The sequence below is a fragment of the Hyla sarda genome, chromosome 2, assembly GCF_029499605.1.
Source record: "Hyla sarda isolate aHylSar1 chromosome 2, aHylSar1.hap1, whole genome shotgun sequence".
In the NCBI taxonomy this organism is placed as follows: domain Eukaryota; kingdom Metazoa; phylum Chordata; class Amphibia; order Anura; family Hylidae; genus Hyla; species Hyla sarda.
The window spans coordinates 308,784,526-308,810,351 of NC_079190.1; the positions used below are offsets into that span (position 1 = coordinate 308,784,526).

The 25,826-nt window shown below is 44.6% G+C and overlaps 1 protein-coding gene across 4 annotated transcripts in view; it reads right to left on the reverse strand.

Annotated features, from left to right (window-relative positions):
* The window catches only part of DEF6 (DEF6 guanine nucleotide exchange factor), a 336,873-nt gene that overhangs the window by 276,750 nt on the left and 34,297 nt on the right, over positions 1 to 25,826 (reverse strand). The window contains exon 2 of one of the 4 annotated variants that reach the window (XM_056557666.1): positions 16,673 to 16,738. The exons of the other annotated variants lie outside the window; for them this stretch is intronic. The gene's annotated coding sequence lies outside the window, so the exon portion shown is untranslated. The remainder of the gene's footprint in view (positions 1 to 16,672; positions 16,739 to 25,826) is intronic. 4 annotated transcript variants of the gene reach the window in all.

The window sequence follows — 25,826 nt, forward strand, 5'->3', positions numbered from 1 at the left end:
GACCCATTGTGGGGAACCTGCAAGGGAACCTGCGGTCTAATGTGGGGAAACTACTACCTAATGTGGGGAGTCTATGCTACCTAATGTGGGGAAACTGCTACCTAATGTGGGGAATCTGTGCTACCTAATGTGGGGAAATTGCTACCTAATGTGGGGGAACTGGTACCTATCTAATGTGGGGGAACTGCTGCCTACCTAATGCTCCCCCCCCCCCCCCCTGGCAGTAGCACCCTCATCATCCACCAGCAACAGCCCCCCCACCTCCACAGCAGTAGCACCTCCATCAGCAGATCCTGGTGGTGGATGATAGCGGTGCTCCTGCCAGGAGGATGATCCTGCCGATGGATGATGGGGGTGATGCTGCCAGGGGGATGGCCAGTAGCACCCTCATCATCCTCCAGCAACACCCCCCCCCTGTAGTAGCACCCCCATCATCCACTAGCAACGCCACCAATACCCCCTCCCATGGTAATAGCATCAGCTAACGGATGTTGAGGGGTGTTACTGCGGTTGTGGTATTATATTCAGAGGGTGCACTGTATGGCAATGTTATATTCAGAGGGTACAGTATGTGGTAGTATTATATTCAGAGGGTACAGTGTGTGGCGGTATTATATTCAGGGGTACAGTATGTGGCAGTATTATATTCAGGGGTACAGTATGTGGCAGATTTATATTCAGAGTGTACAGTATGTGTTGGTATATTCAGAATGTAATGTAAGTGGAAGGCTTATAATCAAAGAGTGTAGTGTATAGTATTAGAGGATACAGTGTCTGGCAGGTTTATAATAATACTTGTTTTCATATAGAGGATGAGAATGCGCTGACATAGTGAGGAGACGTCAAATTCTGCAGAGAGAAGTTTTAGCTGGACGAGGCGGTATGTACCATCTGAATTAGATAAGGAAAGACTATAGAGAAGACGTCACCAGTAGTCACTGATATCATTGTGTATTCTCCTCTCTATAGAGAAGATGTCACCTGTAGTCACTGATATCATTGTGTATTCTCCTCACTATAGAGAAGACGTCACTCAGGTCACTGATATCATTGTACATTCTCCTCTCTATAGAGAAGACGTCACCTGTAGTCACTGATATCATTGTGTATTCTCCTCACTATAGAGAAGACGTCACCTGTAATCACTGATATCATTGTGTATTCTCCTCACTATAGATAAGACGTCACCTGTAATCACTGATATCATTGTGTATTCCCCTCACTATAGAGAAGACGTTACCTGTAGTCACTGATATCATTGTGTATTCTCCTCTCTATAGAGAAGACGTCACCTGTAGTCACTGATATCATTGTGTATTCTCCTCTCTATAGAGAAGACGTCACCTTTAGTCACTGATATCATTGTATATTCTCCTCACTATGTCCTATCAGAGCTGTAGTCGCTTGTCAGTTCTACAGTTATGATGAGTGAAACTACAACTCCCAGCATAACCTCACCACTGCTCAAAAGAGTACTCTACTGGAAAACATTTTTTTTAATCAACTGGTGATACAAAGTTAAACAGATTTGTAAATTACTTCTACTTAAAAATCTTAATCCTTCCAGTACTTATTAGCTGCTGTATAAGCGATTCACAGGAAGTTCTTTTCTTTTTTAATTTATTTTCTGTCTGACCACAGTGCTCTGTGCTGACACCTCTGTCCATGTCAAGAACTGTCCATAGTAGGAGCAAATCCCCATAGCAAACCTCTCCTACTCTGGACAGTTCCTGACATGGACAGAGGTGTCAGCAGAGAGCACTGTGGTCAGACTGGAAAGAACTACACAACTTCCTGTGGAGCATACACCAGCTTATAAGTACTGTAAGGATTAAGATTTTAAATAGAAGTTATTTAAAAATCTGTTTAACTTTCTGGCACCAGTTGATATAAAAGTAAATGTTTTCCAGTGGAGTACCCCTTTAAGTAATTCTGGGAGCTGTATATTTAAATGGTCAAAACTTCTTTAACACTTTCCTATTCTGTGGCAACTGGTATATCTGATTATTATTCTGGAATTTCTCACAATGCGCTAAAGCAGTGGTGTCTGTCACAACAGGCTAAAAACTTACTGAGGGGAGGGGGTAGGTATTGGGGTGACACCATTTTTTACCGCACCGGGTGACACCAACCCTAGCAACGCCACTGCAATGACCCCAAACATACGTAAAAAAATGCCCAGAAATGGATGGCAACAAAGCGCTGGAGAGTTCTGAAGTGGTCAGCAATGAGTCCAGATCTAAATCTCATTGAACATCTTAAAATTGCTGTTTGTCGCCCTTCCAATAAGAGAGACCTGGAGCAGTTTGCAAAGGAAGAGTGGTCCAACATTCCGGCTGAGAGGTGTAAGAACCTTATTGATGGTTATAGGAAGTGACTGATTTCAGTTTTTTTTTCCAAAGAGTGTGCAACCAAATATTAAGTTAAGGGTGCCAATCATGTTTTCCAGCCCATTTTTGGAGTTAAATGTGACATTATGTCCAATTTGCTTTTTATCCTACCTTTTTTGGTTTAGTTCTAATAAGTACAAAGGGAATAGACATGTGTATAGCAAAACATGTGTTACTGCAATCCTTTTCACATTCTAGAAAATTTTCAGGGGTGCCAACATTTAGGGCCATGACTGTATATAGTTTTTCCATTACTGTACAGTCAAAAAAAAAATAATTATTAACAAAATCAGCATGCCTAAAATTGTCCTTTTCTATAACTTTTTATTTTTTTGTATGCAGGGATTTTTTGCACCGTGATCTGTAGTTTTTTATCATTACCATTTTTGTTTTGATGGGACTTTCTAATTGCTTTCTATAAATTTTTTATGATATAGATGTGATGAAATTTTTTTTTTATGTTAACGCCATTTACCATTCTGGATCATGTACATTCTCTTTTAATAGTCCGGACTAATACACATGCAGCAATATTACATATGTTTATTATTTTATTTATTTATTATCATTTTTATATTTATTTAAATTTTTTGTATTTTTTATATAGAGAATTTTTTTTTACATGTTTTAAGGCCATATATTGTTTACTTTTAAGGAACTGATTATAGTGTCTAAAGGGGGATTAATGCCAGTCAGCGACAGGACCACATCAGTAGCGGTGAGTGTCTCACTACCAATACACCCTGTCCCAAATTATTAAGCAAATTCTATTTAAGTGTCACAAAGATTAAATATTTTGTTTTTCAGTTTAACTCATGGATGGCATTGTGTCTTAGGGCTCTATTGATCACTGAAAACAATCTCGGACACCTGTGATAATTAAATTGCCAGGTGAGTCCAATTTAAGGAAAAGCTACTAAAGGGTGTTCCACATTATTAAGCAGAGTGCCTTTTTCAAGCAATATGGGGAAGAAACTTGGATGAGGTATGAAAACATTAGATATTTCACGAAAACTTAAGCGTGATCATCGCACTATTAAGATAAATGATTCAGAGCACAGACAGGTTAGTGTAGATAAGGGCACATTGAGGAAGATTTCTGCTAGATCGATGCATCAGATCAAGGAGCAGCTGCCAAAATACCATTACATAGCAGCAAACAGATATTTGAAGCTACCGGTGCCTCTGGAGTCCCGCGGACATCAAGGAGTAGAGTCCTCCAGAGTCTTGCAACTGTTTATAAACCTTCGATTCGGCCTCCACTAACCAATGCTCACAAGCAGAAGCGGCTGCATTGGGCAGAAAAATACATGAAGACTAATTTTCAAACAGTCCTGTTCACTGATGAGTGCCGTGCAACCCTGGATGGACCAGATGAATGGAGCAGTGGATGGTTGGTTGGCGGCCTTCCTGTTCCAACAAGGCTACAATGTCAGCAAGGCAGTGGTGGAGTCATGTTTTGGGCCGGAATCATGGGAAGAGAGCTGTTCGGCCTTTAGGGTCCCCAAAGGTGTAAAGATGACCTCTGCAAAGTATGTGGCATTTCTGACTAACCACTTTCTTCCTTCCGGAACTATGCTTTCCGTCATAAAATCATCTTCATGCATGACAATGCACCATCTCATGCTGCAAAGAATACCTCTGCATCAATGGCTGCTATGGGGTTAAAAGGAGAGAAAGTCATGGTGTGGCCTCCATCTTCCCCTGACCTCAATCCTATTAAGAACCTTTGAAGCATCCTCAAGCAAAAGATCTATGAGGGTGGGAGGCAGTTTACATCCAAATAGCAGCTCTGGGAGACTGTTCTGACATTTTGCAAACAAATTCAAGCAGAAACTGTCCAAAAACTCACAAGTTCAATGGATGCGAGACTTGTGAAGCTTCTATAAAATAAAGGGTCCTATGTTAAAATGTAACGTGACCTGTTAAAATGTTTAAAAAGTTAAAATGTTTTAAAAAGTTTAATTGAAATAGCTTTTGATTTCAGTAAATATGCTGCAAACACAGCACATAACAATTTTCAGTTCTTTACAACCTATAAAGTGTTTTTAAACTATGCATAATAATTTGGAACAGTGCATTGTAAGTTTTTTATTTAAAAAAAAATACTTGTGATGTCCCTGTACGGGATATGCTCCTACAGTCCTATCAGGTTGAGTCCCTGTACATCCTTAGGGCCCTCCTGCAGTGTTCCCCCATAATGTGAATAGGTTGTATATTAAGTGTAAAGGACCTTTGACATTGATCACATGATTGTTAGTCACATGATAATGTTTGTCACATGTTTAAGTCATATGGTTGTTACCCAGAGAGCACCAGGTGACCAGCAGGTGGCCTATGGGCTTTATAGGAGGGGGAGGTACTACAATCTCTCGTGTTTCACTTTCTGCTGAGGTCAAGTTCATTCCAGACGTCTCAGGGTCAGTGCCCAGCACATCTTGAGGCCTCCACCTAAATTGCAGCCACAAGTCAGTAAGTCAAGTCATCTTTATCATCTGTCATCATTTTCAGTCAGGTGAAGTCAATTGTAGTCAGCGTGGCCTGCACCTATAGTCTGTCAATTCACTGCAAGTCCCAGCAAGCTGCGACTTCCCCTGTGTTACTGGTCACCTCTCTGGGATCCTGGCCGAACTGTACCATCTGTCTACCTCAGTAAAAGCTACCGTTAACCTTAACCTGGCCTTGGACTATTATTTTCCCTGCCTAACCTAGGACTAGCAGTTCTACCTTCAGGTGGTTACAAACCACGCCCTGGCATCACAAACTCGAGGGGTTAATACTTTCTACCCCTGGGCAACAACATCTGCCCCTTACACCTCACATCACACCCCGACGACACCACAACTAAACTTTGGCGTCATGAACAGGATTCAGGTGTGTGCCATATGCCACAAAGCCACAAGTCCTCTCCCCTAGTCTGAACTATGTCTGAGAAAATGCCGATGCGAAAAAGTTTGCGCCAGAAAAGTGTACGGGACTATTCTAATTGCATGGTGTTTTACTAAAGGTGCTGGTAAAATAGTGGGGGAGGTGAAAAGGAGTCCATTATCTGTGGTTGAAGTAACTTTGAAGTCGTAAACATTATGTGCAAGATCCGTAATAAAGCAATGTTATGCACCAAAAATGTCTGCCATTGTACCTGAAAGGGTTAATCTGTTGGTGGAGAAGAGCGTGAAAGGTTCCCGCCAAAAGCCGGCATCCCACCCCTGGGCGTGGAAGTCAAGTCGCAGTTCCTAGTCCTAAGTGGAACTTAGGACTAGGAAATTGAACTTGAACTAAGTGGAACTTGAACTTGTTGCCTGGGGGCAGAAGAACAGGTTGCACCGCTGAATCACTTCCGGTCCCAGGCTCCGCTGATGACGAAGTTCTGTCCGGCGGCCATTTTGTTGAAGAGCAGTATGAGAAGCAATGTGGAGCCTGACCTCTTCAGTTCTGCGGAAGTGCTTGCTGAAAGTAAGAAGATGGCGGAGGCGTAGCTGTCCACGTGTGCAGAGACCCAAGATGGCACCGGAGGACCGGCAGATTGCAGCCGCAGCGTGGGTTTTCCAGCAACTAGCAGATCGCCTGAATAAGTTTTCCGTCAGGGCCGAAGATGCCCACCTGAAGGTGCCTTTGCCAGAGGATGATGTAGAGTGTGCCGCAAGCCTGGCGGAAGGTCATCACGAGCAACGTTGCTGGTGAGGCTGTCACGCCACCATCGGACCTGGGGATCCTGGGTGAAGATCGACACGAAGGAGTCAGAAGTGAGTACCCAGGCCGAGGCTACATTCTCTACTGCTCCATCTACCCCCAGTCCAGAGCCTGCGCACCAGGTCCAGCAGCCTCCAGCACATCCCCAGTTACCACCGCTACCTAAGTGGCAATTTGGTGACGAGCCTAACTTGATCCAGTACATGAGGGAGCATCTTCTTTCTCTGTCAGGGAAGTCCCATCCCTCAGTTCCTCTGGCCCAGTCTGAAAGGGTTAAGAGAGATGCTGAAGTGGCCGCCATTCTAGAGGAACTGAGGGTGCAATGGATGGAGAGATATGGGCAGAAGCAGCTGCCGTTCGAGGTGCGACATGAGCAGAAGCAAGATACCAAAAAGTTGGAGGCCCTGTACATAAGAAAGTTAGATCACCCCCCCAGAAGGGTGAGCCATCCCTGGAGCGCTGTCTCGCAACAGTAATCAAGTTTGGGGGTTTGGCACCCTTATGGACTGTCACCATGGGGGCATCCTCCTAGTGAACAAGAGGGCAGTACAAAGAGACCATCTCCCCCAGCTATGCATTCTCTGAAGAGCAGGGAGATTGTGGAGTACATGCCTGTACAGAGTCTTTGAGGGGAATGGGCAGCAGCTCTCACTAGACCTAAAAATCCCACACAAATGCCCTTCGCCTATTTCCCCTCTGTAGATTCAGACTCACATTTGGTCTCCTGCCACCAAGCGTCAAGGGAGCAGTTGTTCAGGAAGAGTATCCTGAGCCACATGCTATGGACCCCCAGTATCTGCGTCAAGGGTTTTCTACAGATGTGCCCAGGCCTACTCCTGCTGTTGAGGAGGTTTGGCCTGACCAGCAGGCACCAACGGAAGTGCCCAGGCCTTCTCTGGTTGCCCCAGAGGTTTGGCCTGCAAACGGGCAACAACAAAAATGCCTCGGCCTACTCCAGCCGTTGCGGAGATTTGACCGGACGAACAGGCACCAACATTTCATCCCCCAGTGGCACAAGCTGCTGCTGTACAAGTGGTGGTCACTGGGAGTCCGACTATCATTGAATCCCGTTTGTCCCATGTCTCATGGAACATACATGCCAACCCCATGGAGAGGGTCTATTCTCGCGGTCCTAGCTATGTCACAGCCTAGAAGACAATCCGATAGGCAAGGCTGGAGTGGAAGAGTACCTATGTAAAGAAAAGTTTTATTTGTGTACTCTGACTTCGGTCTGCAAGCACAATCTTTTTGTTGCTCCAGGTTTACAAGCAACATTTAAGCACAGTGCCTGACGAACTAGTCAAGAAAGTTTGACAGTAACCAATCTTGTAAGTGTTGTGCCCGGCTACGGCTGAGAGTCTCCTCAGGAACCTGACAGAGCTTGAACTCTATAGTGTATCTGGACTACTGAGCGATGCATGGACATCTGTGTACATATTGTCATAGTAATATATTTTTGTTCCCCATTATGCATGTAACACTCGCGTTTCAGAAGACAGGAACCCCGGTGGTTGTGGATCCATTGGACCAATGTGGCAGATGACTCGGACCGTACCAGGGAGCAGAGTCTAAGGTGCCGCTGGTTTTCAACAGAGCCTGCCGCAAAGCAGGATGGACTTGCTGCGGCAGGCGGCACCCAGGTCACTAGCCCTGGCATGACTCGACCACACAGGCGGCTGTGGAGATGCAAGGCACAGGAGGGATAAGGCAGCTTGTAGTCAGGATAGCAGAAGGTCAGGGCAGGCAGCACAGTAGCGTAGTCAGGAGGTCAGTAGGCAGGCGGCAGAGGAGCAAAGTCATGTCACGGAGCAAAGGATCAAATACATGGCAAGGCAATAACAGGAATTACTGTCGATCATGGGGACGGAGCATAGTGACTTCACGGCTCCGCCCCCGTGTGACAGATGCTCTGCCCCCTCAATGCAATCCTATGGAGGGGGCGTGACAGCTGTCACACCACCTCCTTAGGCTTGCATTGAGGGGGCGGAGCCGTGACGTCAATATGCTCCGTCCATCCTTTGGATAGGGGACAAGATGTCTAAGCGCCAGAGTACCCCTTTAATGATTGGTCTCTTGAGGCGCTGGCAGCTTTTCATACCCTCAGGAGAAGTTTTGCCTCTGCATCCATATTGATCCAACCTGATCTAAGCAAACCATTCACAGTGGAGGTTGATGCCTCAGAGGACAAGGAAGGAGCACTGTTGTCACAAGGAACACTGGCCCATACTCATTTACGTCCTTGTGCCTTTTTCTCACATAAGTTCTCTGCTGCAGAAAGGTACTATTGATAGGGATGACCCTTATGTTTCTGATGACTGATCAATATATTAATACTAATATGCCAATATGCCATTGCTGATGCTCCAGAAAAATATTTGTTAAGCTACCCTTAACCCATAAACAGTTTCTATTTGCTTTCAACTAAGTAATCTTGGAATGATGCCAAAAGGCCCAAAACATCAGAAAACTAAATATTTGAAGAAGATACAGATCCGGATTTTTCCAGTCTCAGAGAGAAAAGAACTGCATGAGTGAACTTTGGCTGAGAAGGAAATATGCTAAAATATGCTAATATATACAGAGATAAAGCTCAAATAACCAATCAAAATGTAACATGCTGATTTTGACGTCATAACTAAACCTCCTCCTTTGTCAAATGTAAAAACCAAATGTACTTCCTGAATTAAACAGAACTCCTTGGGCAGCTCTTTAGTGAGTATGCTGGGAAGGGAGATATTATACCAACATCTTGTCTGGTGTGAATCATTTGCGCCGGCCCTCAGCAAAATATGCAGAAGTGGTCACTCACATTTTAACCCCTTAAGGACCAAGCCCATTTTGACCTTAAGGACTATTTTATTTTTGCATTTTCGTTTCGTTTCCTCGTCTTTTAAAAATCGTAACTCTTTTATATTTTCATTCACAGACTAGTATGAGGACTTGTTTTTTGCGTAATGACATCACTCATTTTACCATAAAATGTATGGCGCAACCAAAAAAAGTTCTATTTGTGTGGGGAAATTAAAAAGAAAACCGCAATTTTGCTAATTTTGGAAGTTTCATTTTCACGCTGTACAATTTACGGTACAAATTACATGTGTTCTTTATTTTGTTGGTCAATACGATTAAAATGATAACCATTGTCAGGATCCGGGTTGGCGGAGGGTGAGGACACTGGAAGTGGATCCTCTGTACCAGAGAGGTGATGGCGTGGGCCGTACCAGGGGAACGGAGTCTAAGGGGTTACTGGTAATCACCAGAGCCCGCCGCAAAGCGGGATGGACTTGCTGCGGCAGGTAACCCCCAGGTCGTTCCTCCCAGTAGCGACTCAACCTCTCTGGCGGCTGAGATGGCGCGGTACAAAAGGACAAGGCAAGGTCAGACGTAGCAGAAAGGTCAGGGCAGGCGGCAAGGTTCGTAGTCAGGGGCAACAGCAGAGATTCTGGAAACACAGACAAGGACACACTGGAACGCTTTCACTAGGCACTAGGCAACAAGATCCGGCAGGGACAGGAAGGGGAAGTGATGTTTTATGGGGAAAACAGTGATTGGACTAGATTGGGCCAGGCACCAATTAGTGGTGCACTGGCCCTTTAAATTTCAGAGAACCGGTGCGCGCGCGCCCTAGAGAGCGGTGCCGCGCGCCGGGCAGGGACAGAGGAAGGACAGAGCAGGTGAGAAGAGACATGGGATGCGATCCGTGAGCGGGCATGTCCCGTCCCGCGGATCGCATCCCCTCCGGTGACAGGGTAGCAGCGCTCTCGGTCAGCAGCGCCGTCCGGAGCGCTGCAAGCAGAGTAACGCCGCGAGCGCTCCGTGGGACCCGGAGTGCTCGGCGTTACACCCATGATTATAAACTTTTCTTTTATTGTTGCGCTTAAGAAAATTGCAAACTTTTTAACCAAAATCTTTTTTTTTAATCCTTCTATTTTGACGACCTATAATTTTTCATTTTTCCATATTAGCGGCGGTATGAGTGCTCATTTTTTGCGCCATGATCTGTACTTTTTATTGATACTACATATGTGTTTCTAAAACAATTTTTTTTTCCGTTGAATAAAATGTGACAAAAAAGCAGCAATTTTGCGCTTTTTTTATTTTTACATTCACGCAGTTTACTGTACAGGATCAATAACATTATATTTTAATAGTTAATGGACATTTACGCTCGCGGCGATACCAAATATGTGTATTAAAGGGGTACTCCACTGCCCTGCTGCCCTGCTTCCGGAGCTCCCCTCCCCAGCGTCCGGAAGTTTATTGTTCTGAATGCTGTATGTGGGCTTCCGTGTTCAGGGCCACCCCTCGTGACATCACGCCCGCCCCATTGTGACGTCACGCCTGCCCCCACAACGAAAATCTATGGGAAGGGGACGCGACGGCCGGAGCAGAAGATCCCTGGAGACGGCCGGAGCAAGGTGAAGGGACCTCTGACCGCCATGCTGGATGATCGGATCGCCGCGGCAGCGCTGCTGCAGATGCCATGATCTGTATTGATCACGGCATCTGAGGGGTTAATGGCGGACATCCGCGATCGCTGATAGCAGCCGGGACTTGCCGCACATGACATGAGCATCGGTCCGGTTCTCGCAGTCATGTCAGTGCGTAAATGTTCGTCATGGTGCATTAAGTACCACAATTTCATAATGTACATTTACATTGTCGTGACGGGGTTAATGCCTCACCTCGGTCCATCCTTGACAGTTGGCGACAAGCAGGAAAGAGCCAAGTCTGGTGGACCGACACCTTCTCAGCCATCCAGGGCAACCCAGAACTGTCCAAACTAGAAGTCAAATGTCCACAAAAACACAGTAAGTCTGCTGATTTCTTTATGAAAATGTAGCTTATCAGTGTCTTTTGGACAGGCCTGGGAGGTTGGGAAATTGCTTCTGTCGACCCGCTATGACTAGCCCTAGCGACGGGGAATCTGCCCTTGTGTGGTCTCAATTTCATAGAGGAGTTCTAGTCGCAGGTGACTGATTGCTGCTGCTTAGATGATATTAATGATGATGAGGCCGTTAATGATGATATTAATGATAATGAGGCCGTTAATGATATTAATGATGATGATGAGGCCCTTAACGATGATATCAATGATGATGATAATGAGATTACCGTGATGATATTACTGATCATGATGATGGATTTTTGTGTTGTACTGCTGGGAGAAACCCAGTTCAGTATCATACTGCTCGTAACTTTGTGTGAAAAATTGTATGATATCAGTTGTATGTACGAGTTCAGTATCTGTATCAGAGATTGTGTGAAATTTTTGTGCTGTATTGGAGTTATCTGATATCTTTTTTTTTTATTGTACCAGTCCAGTATATATTTCTGTATCGAAAAGCCAGACAGATAAAAATTTAGAATTGTATTTAAATGTGTCATGTATTAATTGAGCCCTAACGTTGAGTGTGCAGAGTGAGCAAAGAAGTGTGTCTGTGTTGTAAATGAAGTTGTTGAGTAGGATTGGCTGTATCAGTGTCTCCTAAAGAATGTTCCTTGGTGGTTTTGGGATACGGTAGTTTGAGTGGACAAATGGCTGTGTGCATTGTGTTTAGGAAATTGGTGTTTTCGGTCCGGTGTGTGCAAGTGGTAGGAGCAGATTGTTGTAAATAACTTGATAGGATTAGAGAGATTGTTGTCAGAAATAGAGACTCAACTTTTTGGTGAAAAAGCAGGTGATTTGTGAAGGGAAAAGCATGTGAAAATTAAGGTAGTTGAAAGTTTGGAATATACTGATGGTTAATGGATAGAGGTATTCATATACAGCAGTGTTATATACAGTATTTATATACAGTTATAAGCTGAAAGGCAAAGGGAAACGTAAAGGTGACTGCTGCAGTTTAGGAGGAAATGATGCTGCAGAAGACGCAGACTCAAGGAGTGAGAATAGCAGAGCTGAAAGTGTTCATGCAAGTGATATTATGGTACAGGAATGTAGAAGAGTCCAAGAAGTTTGTTGAAACTGTAAAACAGTGATAATACTTTGTTCAGGAATGTACTGAAGGTGTGGGGGACGGGACCGTAGGGCTCCCCTGGATCAATGAGGGAGATGAATGAATGGAATGCAGATGATGTGCTAGGTCACTGGGAAAGCTGGGTGTATGTAGTCATGTGATGACGTTCATAGAATGGTTCTTGCTAGATAATGTATGTTGTATATGTGTGATGTGTATTAATGAATCAGGAATGTATGGAAAATGGCCAGTGAATGTTTTCTCTGTGAAGCTGTTGGCGTTGTAATGGATTTTTTGTGTAAAAAGAAAAAATATTTCATTAATTTCCTTGTCTTCACAGTTACACAGGATGGATGCTAAAAAAAAAAAATGAAATGTGTCAGGAAATTAGATTAATTGTCTGATTATATTACAGGAGACACCCCCTGAGGAAGCACTTTAGAAGCGAAACGATCGTTGGGGTTGGTAGGTATGGTCTGGCATTCTTGATTAGGCATTGGGCTCTGTTTTCTTCCAATTGACTTATGTTTGTCATAGTCTTATACCGAGGTTCCCTTGCATTCATAACCCGTATTGCCATTTATTTATGTAATTTTTCTGCTTTATGACTTATACCTACCCTTCCATGGTGATTCAGTGCCCTTTTTATGTATTCTGCACCTTTCTATGTATATTTTTAACTTTTTGTATTTAATAAAGTATATGGATTTATAATGATTTCATGTTTTTGTGTGCACTGTTTGGTACACATTTTCGGCGTTCCTATATTACAGGAGCAACAAGAGGAAAAGTTTGGCCAAGAAAAATAAAATAAGATAAAAAGGAAAAACGTGATCACTATTCAATTGATAAATATTACCTAAATATTTAAAATCAGCTAATTTTTTTCCCCCCCAAAAGAGCTCTATATATATTTTTCATTCTTTACGTTTTCGGTGAGAATGTGGGCCATGTGTGTTATGTGGGCCCTGTGTGTTGTATGTCAGTAATGTTACATGTGTCCTGTATGTCTCTTGTTGTAAAGTATCGCAGAAATCCAGTAAGATACTGGACTTTGAAAGGTTGTTGAAGAATAACCTAGCTTGAGGGAAAGCAGAGAGCCAGGCTCAAAGGGGCGGTGACTGGTGACATAGAGGTTTGGGAGGAATAAGGTGGGGCTTACAGGGAGAATACTACAATACAGGAATTTAGGTGCACTACTGTGGTAGATGTATACAATGACATTGGCTGTCCCTCAACACTGATGTTAACATTGAGACATTCGCCAGTATATCCTTATATGAAGGACATACCAGAGCCTGCACACCAACGCCAAGGTTTCTCAAATGGCACGGGACCTAACGCTAAACCTACCTGTGCATGATAAGCAAAACAGGGGCCAGTCGGGAATTAAGGCAGCATTAGGCCGACTCACAGCGTCCTCCCAGGTACCCTCAAGCGTGGTTAAGCACACATACAATGGGAGGCAAACTGCAAGCCCCACCTAAGTTGGCTAATATAGGTGCATGGCCTCACAGGTGCTACCTTAATGCTGCCCGGAAGATGTTTAAGGTGCATTACAAATGGAGTTTACACATCTCGAAGTATAAAATGTAAACAACAACAAAAAACATGGTCTCAAATGGCTGGAGGTGCTCAACCCCAAATGCGGTTGTGCATTTATACTGGGGGAGCAGATCCTGCCCTTGTAGTCCATTGCTAGGGGCGATCCCCAGCATAAAAATGCATACAATGGAGGATGCCTGCAGCGGATTACAAGTGCCACAATACAATCCTACACCAGATAGACGTGTGGATGTGTAACAATTAGAATACTACAATACAGGAATTTAGGTGCACTACTGTGGTAGATGTATACAATGACATTGGCTATCCCTTAACACTGATGTTAAAATTGAGACATTCGCCAGTATATCCTTATATGAAGGACATACCAGAGCTCGCACACCAACGTCAGATAGCCAGTGTCATTGTATACATCTACCACAGTAGTGCACCTAAATTCCTGTATTGTAGTATTCTAATTATTGCACATCCACACCATCTATCTGGTGTAGGATTCTATTGTGGCACTTGTAGTCCGCTGCAGGCATTCTCCATTGTCTGCATTTTATGCTGGGGATCGCCCCTAGCAATGGACTACAAGGGCAGGATCTGCTCCCCCAGCATAAATGCACAACCGCATTTGGGGTTGAGCACCTCCAGCCATTTGAGACCACGTTTTTTGTTGTTGTTTACATTTTATACATGGAGGTGTGTAAACTCCATATGTAATGCGCCTTGAACATCTTCCAGGCAGCATTAAGGTAGCACCTGTGAGGTCATGCACCTATATTAGCCAACTGAGGTGGGGTTTGCAGTTTGCCTCCCTCCTCCCATTGTATGTGTGCTTAGCCACGCTGGAGGGTACCTAGGCGGACGCTGTGAGTCGGCCTAATGCTGCCGTAATTGCCGACTGGCCCCTGATTTGCTTATCACGCACAGGTAGGTTTAGCGTTAGGTCCCGTGTCATTTGAGAAACCTTGGCGTTGGTGTGCGAGCTCTGGTATGTCCTTCATATAAGGATATACTGGCGAATGTCTCAATTTTAACATCAGTGTTGAGGGATAGCCAATGTCATTTTATACATCTACCACAGTAGTGCACCTAAATTCCTGTATTGTAGTATTCTAATTGTTACACATCCACACCATCTATCTGGTGTAGGATTCTATTGTGGCACTTGTAGTCCGCTGCAGGCATCCTCCATTGTATGCATTTTTACGCTGGCGATCTCCCCTAGCAACGGACTACAAGGGCAGGATCTGCTCCATCAGTACAAATGCACAACCGCATTTGGGGTTGAGCACCTCCAGCCATTTGAGACCACGTTTTCTGTTGTTGCTTACAGGGAGAATGACTGCCTCCTCTTCTGAAATAGAAAAACCACACTTGAAGAAAATGTGTATGTATATATATATATATATATATATATATATATATATATACATATAGATATTTACTGTTTCAAACTGAGTATGTTTATTGGACCTGCATACACAATTTGATATACCTATACATTCTGCATTGCATTTATTTGAATAATACCAATTTTGAATGGATAACCTTATATTCATACTCTCAGATTATGATTAAAATTGTTTTGAATTTATGAGGTTAAGAATTCAAGAGCTATGATAAAATATCAGGCAATCCATGGTTAATGCTGAGTTATAAATGCAAGTTTGTTCCAAGTAATGTAAACATGTAATACATAAGACAGGATATATGGTGCACACACACAGAATGAAGTTCTACTACAATAAACCACTCAATCTGAGCAGTTGGTTCAGAAATTAGAGTTGAAGATATTCACTGATATATGTAAGATATCAGGTATGACACAATGAGTATGGGAACACTTTTATTACCGCCCACAAGTATGGGCCTATTGGAGTTAGAAAGTATTTTTTTTAAATCCTGGGGCAAACCAATCTGTAGTTGGCAATTCAAGTGTTCAAATCCGAGAGCGGCCAGAGAAAGTGGCCATCGTAAAGATAAAACCAACATGAAGGAAGCAGCCCCAAAAGCCAAGGGGACTGAATGGTAAAGGAGGCTGCCAAGGCTACAGTGCTCCTATCCCCCCACAACTATGGTACAAAGTGTAGAGGTGGATGGGGAGTGTGGATTTTTTCTGGTTAGGTCTCTTGCAGGAACCGAGAGAGACCAATGGAAGAATAAGAGAGGTGGTGCAGGACAAAGAAAGCATATGAAAGATTGGTAAGAAACTGTGTATGCCAGCAGTCCTGTACCCTATGTTTACATACGTGGCCTCATACGCTAAACAGAAGGGATGTACACGATCATACTGGTAGCCAAGAGATGTCTCCTGTCTCAATGGTTAACGGCTTATATGCCATCACCACAGGACGTGATCACACGAGTCAAACGTCATCTTTCTTTGGATAGACTCGAGATTCTACGAAACAAAGAGAAATCGGCCAAATCATTTAAAAAAAATGGAAGACATTCATGTTGGCCTTCTATACTGATGAGAAATTGACGCCACTGATTCAACCATTGGCTGACACCACATGGTATCTTACCAGGTCTGTAGCGGGTTCTCTAGGTAGGCTCCAATTGCCTGATATTCCGGGTTTACATTGATCTTATAGTTATTCTGCTGACGAGCTGCTACGGGGGGATCTCGACCTCTGGACGTTATATGTTGTGATTTAATGCTGATGTTTTCTCTTTTTCACTTAGTGGAGGAGTTGTGCCTCATCAGGCTCTGTGGGTGGGGGGGGGATAAAATGGCTTGTGGGAGGGGGTGGGACGGGGATGGATTTTGTTACAATAGGGGAATGTACTACATATATCTTAGAATGCTATTGTTTTGGTGTTGTTCCCGATATACAGTCCCAGTATGCAGGGTATGCGCCGTTTTGCATTGTTGTAAAATTGTAAAACCAAATAAACACGTTTAAAAAAAAAAAAAAAAACAGAAGGGATGTGTGTAGTAATGTCCATATATTGGGTGGCCTATGGATTCAATAAGGCAAAAAGAGAGTTTATACAGACTGAATTATCTGCATCTGTTATGACCTAGGTAGAAATAAAGGTACCCTACCAACACACTTCAGAACATCTTACCTGTTTCAGAGAATATGAGTAGACTTCCTCTGACTGCCCAAGATGTCCTTGTCTGACTGAACTGTACTGTACCGCGGATACAATGGAAATGAGAGTGTGAGGCAAAAATAGAGGTACATTTTAATATATATATATATATATATATATATATATATATATATATATATATATATATATTCTTTCTAAATAATTTCTGATAAAGGAAGCAGAGCTGTATACTTTAACACTTAAGATGCACATACTAACCTCTGTTCTCATGGACATTTTTTTTTTTTTTTCAAAACAACATGATGTTCTCAAGCACCATATCAGCTTTGTTTGGGATATCTCTTGTCCTAGCTACAATGCCGTTCATAGTTAGACATTAGCTATAAACAATCTGGTGTTCCTTGTCCTATATTTAACCACTTTATTTAAATTAAAATTTAGTCCATGGATTCTATTCTTTGTAAATCTATATATCATTTCATGGTCATTTGCAGTAATACATTTTATATATATACATATATATATATATATATATATATATATATATATATATATATACCGTATTTATCGGCGTATAACACGCACTTTTTAGGCTAAAATTTTTAGCCTAAAGTCTGTGTGCGTGTTATACGCCAATACACCCCCAGGAAAGGCAGGGGGAGAGAGGCCGTCGCTGCTCGCTTCTCTCCCCCTGCCTTTCCTGGGGTCTAGAGCGCTGCTGTCGGCCCTTCTCACCCCCTGGTTATCGGCGCCGCTGCCCGTTCTGTCCCCCTGACTATCGGTGCCGGTGCCGATAGCCAGGGGGAGAGAAGCGGCGCCGACAGCCAGGGGGAGAGAAGGGGCAGCGGCACCCATTGCCGGCGCAGCTGCCCCGTTGCCTCCCCCCATCCCCGGTGGCATAATTACCTGAGTCGGGTCCGCGCTGCTGCAGGCCTCCGGCGTGCGTCCCCGGCGTCGTTGCTATGCGCTGAACGGCGCGGCGCATGACGTCAGTGCGCCGCGCTGTGCATAGCAACGACGCTGGGGACGCACGACGGAGGCCTGCAGCAGCGCGGACCCGACTCAGGTAATTATGCCACCGGGGATGGGGGGAGGCAATGGGGCAGCGGCGCCGGCAATGGGTGCCGCTGCCCCTTCTCTCCCCCTGGCTGTCGGCGCCGCTTCTCTCCCCCTGGCAATCGGCGCCGGCACCGATAGTCAGGGGGACAGAACGGGCAGCAGCGCCGATAACCAGGGGGTGAGAAGGGCCGACAGCAGCGCTCTAGACCCCAGGAAAGGCAGGGGGAGAAAAGCGGGCAGCGACGGCCTCTCTCCCCCTGCCTTTCCTGGGGGTATATCGGGGTATACACGCGCACACACGCACCCTCATTTTACCATGGATATTTGGGTAAAAAACTTTTTTTACCCAAATATCCTTGGTAAAATGAGGGTGCGTGTTATAGGCCGGTGCGTGGTATACCCCGATAAATACGGTAGATATATATATATATATATATATATATATATATATATATATATATAAAAGATGTAACAGGGGAGAATAGCAGCCCACATACACAGCTGCAGCTGAACTTATTTTTTTCCTTTTTTTTTCACAGATACTGTTAAGTCACATTTTCTGTTTTGCACAACTTTTTTTTCCTTTTAACTACTTTTCAGAACATACTGAACACACTGCACTTTTTCCAGTTATGAAGTGCTGCTTTTTAACCATTGTTGTACTATTGGGTTAAATGTAGATTGCATTCACTGATGCATTCAGTGTTGGTGCTTATTAGTAACTCCAGTAGAGTAGGGCTAATATAGGAGTCTCAGGTGAAGAATCAGTCTGGGTGCAAAGGGGGGTGGTTCATTAGGACCCACTCGTCTCAAACCAGTGAAGCATCCCATACCCGTTTTATCTTTTCCCTCCCTGAACCTGAGACTGTTAGGCGGAGTATATTGTTGGTGTACATTGTATTTTGTTGTGTATACTTAACAAATATCTTTAGGGTGGAAGTGATCAGAATGACCCTTATGTTTCTGATGACTGATCAATATATTAATACTAATATGCCAATATGCCATTGCTGATGCTCCAGAAAAATATTTGTTAAGCTACCCTTAACCCATAAACAGTTTCTATTTGCTTTCAACTAAGTAACCTTGGAATGATGCCAAAAGGCCCAAAATATCAGAAAACTAAATATTTGAGGAAGATATGGATCTGGGTTTTTCCAGTCTCAGAGAAAAAAGAGCCGCATGAGTGAACTTTGGCTGAGAAAGAAATAGATGCCTAAAATATGCTATTATATACAGAGATAACGCTCAAATAACCAATCAAAATGTAACATGCTGATTTTGACGTCATAACTAAACCTCTTCATTTGTCAAATGTAAAAACCAAATGTACTTCCTGAATTAAACATAACTCCTTGGGCAGCTCCTTAGTGAGTATGCTGAGAAGGGAGATATTATACCAACATCCTGTATGGTGTGAATCCCTTGCACCGGCCTTAGCAAAATATGCAGCAATGGTCACTCAAATTTTAATGCCTCACCTCGGTCCATCCTTGACACTATGATGTGGGTAATCATGAGTTGTTAGCCATCAAATGGGCATTTGAAGAATGGAGACATTATCTACAGTAGAAGGGACCGTGCATCAGGTTACAGTCATCACTGATCACAAAAATGTTACTGCTCTAGAGTCTGCCAAACGACTTAACCCGCGTTAAGCTCGTTGAGCTTTTTTCTTTACCAGGTTCAACTTCACTATTACTTACAGACCAGGGTCTAAAAATATAAGAGCTAATGCTCTATCTAGGAGTTTCAGTGCTTGTGAGTTCTTGGATTCTGATCATGTCACTATTCTGCCAAAAGGTATTTGACATCTGAGATAAAGCCAATCAAGGTTTAGTACCTCTAATACTCCTCATAACAAAATATTTGTGCCTAGTCAATTTCACCTTCGTATAATTGAAGAGGGCCATAGTTCTCCCTTGGCAGGTCACCCAGGTGTCCGAGCCACAAAGAAATTAATTCAAAGGAGTTTTTGATGGCCTACTCTCAGTAGAGATGTTAAGGCCTTTGTGTTGGCTTGTGAGACTTGTGCACTGGCACAGTCTCCCCGATCATGCCCTGCTGCTGAATTATGTCGACCTTCTGTCTCAGAGAAACATTGGACCCATATTAAGTAATGTTATAGACAGACCTCTATTTTTAATATTCAAGGACTCTATAGTAACAGGGACTGTCCCCCAGGACTGGCGCATGGCAAATGTGGTGCCAAAATTTTAAAAGGGGACAAAAGGTGACCCCGGAAATTATAGGCTTGTTAGTTTAACCTCTGTTTAACCTCTGTTGTATGTAAATTGTTTGAGGGTTTTCTAAGAGATGCTATTTTGGAATATCTTGATAAAAATAAATGTATGACTCCCTATCAGCATGGCTTTATGAGGGATCGGTCCTGACAAACTAACCTGATCAGCTTTTATGAGGAGGTGAGCTCCAGACTTGACCATGGGCAATCGCTGGATGTGGTATATCTGGATTTTTTCAAAGCATTTGATACGGTTCCACATAAATGGTTGGTGCATAAAATGAGAAGGATGGGGCTGGGGGACAATGTGTGTAAGTGGGTAACAAACTGGCTCAGTGATAGGAAACAGAGGGTGGTTATTAATGGTACTTTTCGAATTGGGTAACTGTAAATAGTGGAGTACCACAGGGGTAAGTATTGGGTCCTGTCCTGTTTAATATATTCATTAATGACCTTGTAGAGTTTAATATATTCATTAATAACACAATAGAGGACAGGGCACTGTTACAAATGGATCTGGATAGGTTGGAGGCTTGGGCTGGGAAGTGGCAGATGAGGTTTAACACTGATAAATGTAAGGTAATGCACATGGGGAGGAAAAATCCGGCCTGGGATTATGTATTAAATGGGAGCACACTAGGGATAACTGACATGGAAAAGGACTTGGGAGTTTTAGTTAACAGTAAATTTAGCTGTAGTGACCAGTGTCGAGCAGCTGCTGCCAAGGCAAATAAAATCATGGGGTGCAATAGTGGCATAGATGCCCACGACAAGGAAATAATTCTACTGCTGTACAAATCACTAGTCAGACCACACATAGAATACTGTGTAAAGTACTGGGCACCAGTGTACAAGAAAGATATAGTGGAGCTGGAGAGGGTTCAAAGACGGGCAACCAGGGTAATACGGGGAATGGGAGGACTACAGTACTCAGAAAGATTATCAGAATTAGGGTTATTTAGTTTAGAAAAAAGAAGACTTAGGGGAGACCTAATAACTATTTATAAATATATCAGGGGACAGTACAGAGATCTTTCCCATGATCTATTTATGCTCAGGACTGTATCTATAACAAGGGGGCATCCTCTTCGTTTAGAGGAAAGAAGGTTTCTACTAGACATGTGCAATTCAGTTCGGCACGAATGTCTAATTTACCGAATTTTACCGTTTTCGTGCATTCGGACCGATCCGAATGCACGAAAACATATTTTGAACATTCCCCAATCGCCACGACAATACGAATAGCAAAGTAACAAATACATTCGTTATTTCCCGAACATTCGGTAAATCTTTTTATTCTTTTTTTGGACTTTAGCGATCCTAAAAAATTATGGAGATACCTTTTTTTATTAAAATTTCATAGGGTATCATAAAAAAATCATAATAAAAAAGATACAGTAGTGATGGAAAAAATTGTATCTAACGAAATGTATCTTTTTTATTATGAAATGTTTATTCATTTTTAAACAGGGATCAATTTATGTGAGCGGGTAAAGCACTAAAAATGTAGCTGACAATAATAAAAATGTAGTGTGTGCGTGTTTTTCCCTTTTTTTAAAAACATTTTTTAGGTAGTACTACTACTCCCAGCATGGAACACACTCTTCCATGATGGGAGTAGTAGTTACCTGTACTAATTGACAGATCGCAGGGGTCCCTTGCGATCCTCTTGTATAATGTATAGATGCGGCGGCTGCTCTTCTATGGTCCCCTGCACTCACATATATATACACATATTCACATTTCCCGCAGAGCTGTGATTGGCCAGATGGTTCCAGCCAATCACAGCTCTCTGTGAGAAATAGGAATATGTGTATATATACGGCCATGCAGGGGACCATAGGAGAGCGGCTGCGGCATCCATACATTATACAGGAGGATCGCAGCGGGTGTCAGAAGTGATACCTGCAGTGATCTTTCCTTTACTACAAGTACTACCACTCCCAACATGGAGTACACTCTGCTCCATGCTGGGAGCTGTAGTACCTGCATTAATAGACAGATCGCAGCGGGTGTCAGAAGTTACACTCGCTGCGATATGTCTATTAATGCAGGTACTACAGCTCCCAGCATGGAGCAGAGTGTGCTCCATGTTGGGAGTATTAGTACCTGCAGTAAGGGACAGATCCCAGGGATGTCACTCCTCCTGACACCCGCTGCGATCCTTCTGATGTGAATGTCGGGATCAACTGTTCTCAGGGCTACAGAGCCTGGAGAACAGCTGACGCTGAGCCGTAGGTATACATCATATATCTACTGCCCAGCAAGAACTTACAGTGAGCCTGCAATGTGTATACAGTATACACGTTGCTGGCTCACTTAACCCCTTGCTGAGCTGTGCAAGGGAAGAGTTAACTTACACTGCTGGACAGTGTAGGTTAACCCTTTGGGCGGTATACACTATATACAGCTATCTATAGATAGCTGTATACAGTGTATACAGAAGACGAAGTCCAGCTTACTTCCCTCGAGTCCCAGGCCGGTGTGAGGTGGTTTTTTGCGCCCCCGTAGATCCATGCGTCCGCTCCTCCCCCAGCTCTCCGAACATTTCCGAAGCTATAACTGGGGGAGAGCAGAGCAAGGGGAGAGAGAAGGTCCACGCCCCCTCCCTCATCTCCCCTCCCTGAGCTCGGCTGCTCGGCTGGACGCAGATCTCCACGACACGCCCCCTCCCTGAGGACATAGATCACCACGGCAGGTCCCCTCCCTCATCTCCCCGAGCTGAGGACGTAAATCTCCACGGCAGGTCCCCTCCCTCATCTCCCTGAGCTGAGAACATAGTGCAGTGCTCCCAATGAGCTCTATGTGTAAAGGGGGACATACTGCACGGGCTAAAGGGGACATACTGTAGAGGCTGAAGGAGGACATACTGCATGGGCTAAAGAGCCCGTGCAGTATGTCCCCCTTTACACATAGAGCTCATTGGGAGCACTGCTCTATGTCCTCAGGGAGGGGGCATGCCGTGGAGATCTGCGTCCAGCCGAGCTCAGGGAGGGGGCGTGTACCTCCCCTTGCCCCAGTTCTAGCTTCGGAAATGTTAGGAGAGCTGGGGGAGGAGCGGACGCATGGATCTACGGGGGCGCTAAAAAACCACCTCACGCCGGTCCGTGTAGCTCCGCCCCTAGTGATGACGTCATTAGGGGGCGGAGCTACAGAAGGGAACAAGGCTAGTTAATCTGAAGCTCTGTTCACATTGTATAATGTGAACAAACCCTTCTGGCAGTGTCTACCCAGACAGGAAGACTCCAGCTGTTGCTAAACTACAACTCCCAGCATGCCCAGACAGCCAAAGGCTGTCTGGGCATGCTGGGAGTTGTAGTTTTGCACCAATTGGTGGCTCCCTGTTTGATAGGGTTGCCACTCTGCCGGTATTTTACCGGCACAGCCGGTATTTTCATTCAGATTCCGGGCTGTGCCGGTAAGTTTGGATGAAAAATACTGGCCATGCAATGGCCGGTATTTTTCATTCACTCTCATCACACTAACCTGAAAAAAAAAAACTCCTGTTCTGTTCGGTGCCGACACCACTGAGCGGGAGTGCGGGCCGCACGCCCGCACCATGCCGCTCAGCACAGCACCCTCTCTGACTCTGAGGCTGTCCCTGTCTCCCAGTCTAAAACTTTACCTATGCAATGCTGTGCGGCCGGATCTGCGGAGGGACGTTGCGGAAGTGACGTCACTCCGCAGACCCGCGCAGGACATCACGTCACTCGCCGAGACTGAGAGGAGACTGGAGAGGTGCTGCGGTAGTAGGTAAGTGTCTGTTACTATGTGTGTGTCTGTGCTCGTGTGTCTGTCAGTCAGTGTTTGTGTGTCTGTCAGCCAGTGTGTGTGTGTGTGTTTCTCTGCCTAGGGAAGAGGAGGGGGGGGGGGGGTGGGGGTGGTAACTGCCTATACCTATGGGGAAAGGGGGGGGGTGGTAACTGCCTATACCTATGGGGAAAAGGGAGGGGGGGTAACTGCCTATACCTATTTGGAAGAGAGGGGGGGGGGGGGTAACTGCCTATACCTATGGGAAGAGGGGGGGGTAACTGCCTATACCTATGGGGAAGAGGGGTGGGGGGGGGTGGGGGTAACTGCCTATACCTATGGGGAAGAGGGGGGTAACTGCCTATACCTATGAGGAAGAGGGGGGGGCGGGTAACTGCCTATACCTATGGGGAAGAGGGGGGGGGGGTAACTGCCTATACCTATGGGGAAGAGGGGGGGTGGGGGTAACTGCCTATACCTATGGGGAAGAGGGGGGGGTAACTGCCTATACTTATGGGGAAGAGGGGGGGGGGGTAACTGCCTATACCTATGGGGAAGAGGGGGGGGGGTAACTGCCTATACCTATGGGGAAGAGGGGGGGTAACTGCCTATATCTATGGTGAAGAGGGGGGGAGGGTAACTGCCTATACCTATGGGGAAGGGGGGGGGTAACTGCCTATACCTATGGGGAAGGGGGGAGTAACTGCCTATACCTATGGGGAAGAGGGTGGGTGGGTAACTGCCTATACCTATGGGGAAGGGGGGGGGGGGGGGTAACTGCCTATACCCATGGGGAAGGGGGGGGGGGGGTAACTGCCTATACCTATGGGGAAGAGGGGGTGTGGGTAACTGCCTATACCTATGGGGAAGAGGGGGGGTAACTGCCTATACCTATGGGGAAGAGGGGGGGGGGGGTAACTGCCTATACCTATGGGGAAGAGGGGGGGAGGTAACTGCCTACACCTATAGGGAAGAGAGGGGGGGGGGGTAACTGCCTATGCATATGGGGAAGAGGGGGTGACTCTGCCTATAGGGAACGGGGGGGGGGTGTAACTACCTATACTTATTGGGGGGCTACCTAACTTTATACCTGGATGCCTAACTAATTACCTACATACCAGGCTATCTAACTATGTACCTGGACTTCATACATGGCTGCCTAACTACCTAGCTAGCCCCCTACCTACCTGGCTTGTCACCTACCTACATATCTGGCTTCCTGATCTACCTACCTAGTTACCTATTTACCTGGCTACCTACCTTCCCTTTTACTGTGCAGGACACCAAGGAGGGCATTATTACACTTTGTGGGCCTATAGATGGGAAGATTGTGTAGAGGAGAGAAGGGCACTGAATATATGCAGAGTCTGACATGTTTTTCCTGCAGATGTTAAGAGATCCACATGGCGGTCTTATCCGGACGGAGAAGAAAAGGAAAGAGGACGCCGCTGATCAGAAAAGACGTAATTGTGAGTCCCAAAATGTAACTGTAAACACTTATATGGTATACAGATCCTGTGTACAGCTGATATCTACCGCCATATGGTCCTGTATATAATCACTTATATGGTATATAGATCCTGTGTACAGCTGATATCTACCGCCATATGGTCCTGTATATAATCACTTATATGGTATATACATCCTGTGTACAGCTGATATCTACCGCCATATGGTCCTGTATATAATCACTTATATGGTATACAGATCCTGTGTACAGCTAATATCTACCGCCATATGGTCCTGTATATAATCACTTATATGGTATATACATCCTGTGTACAGCTGATATCTACCGCCACATGGTCCTGTATATAATCACTTATATTGTGTACAGATCATTTTTAGTATACTGGTCTGTGTATAGTGGTTTTATTCAGTACAACATTTTCAGTTTTCCACCTACAGAGCTATATGAGGGCTTTACCGGTATCGATTTGGTTTTGATGATTTTTTAATCCTATTTTTTGTTGTTGGTAGTGTGTATACAGAGGAGCTGTTACAATGTTTGCATTTGCACTATTTGGTGAGGTTGTCAAATGTATTTATATTATATTTGTATTTGCTGGGTATCCCCTTAAATTTATTGCCTGTTGTTAAATAAATGTTATTTAC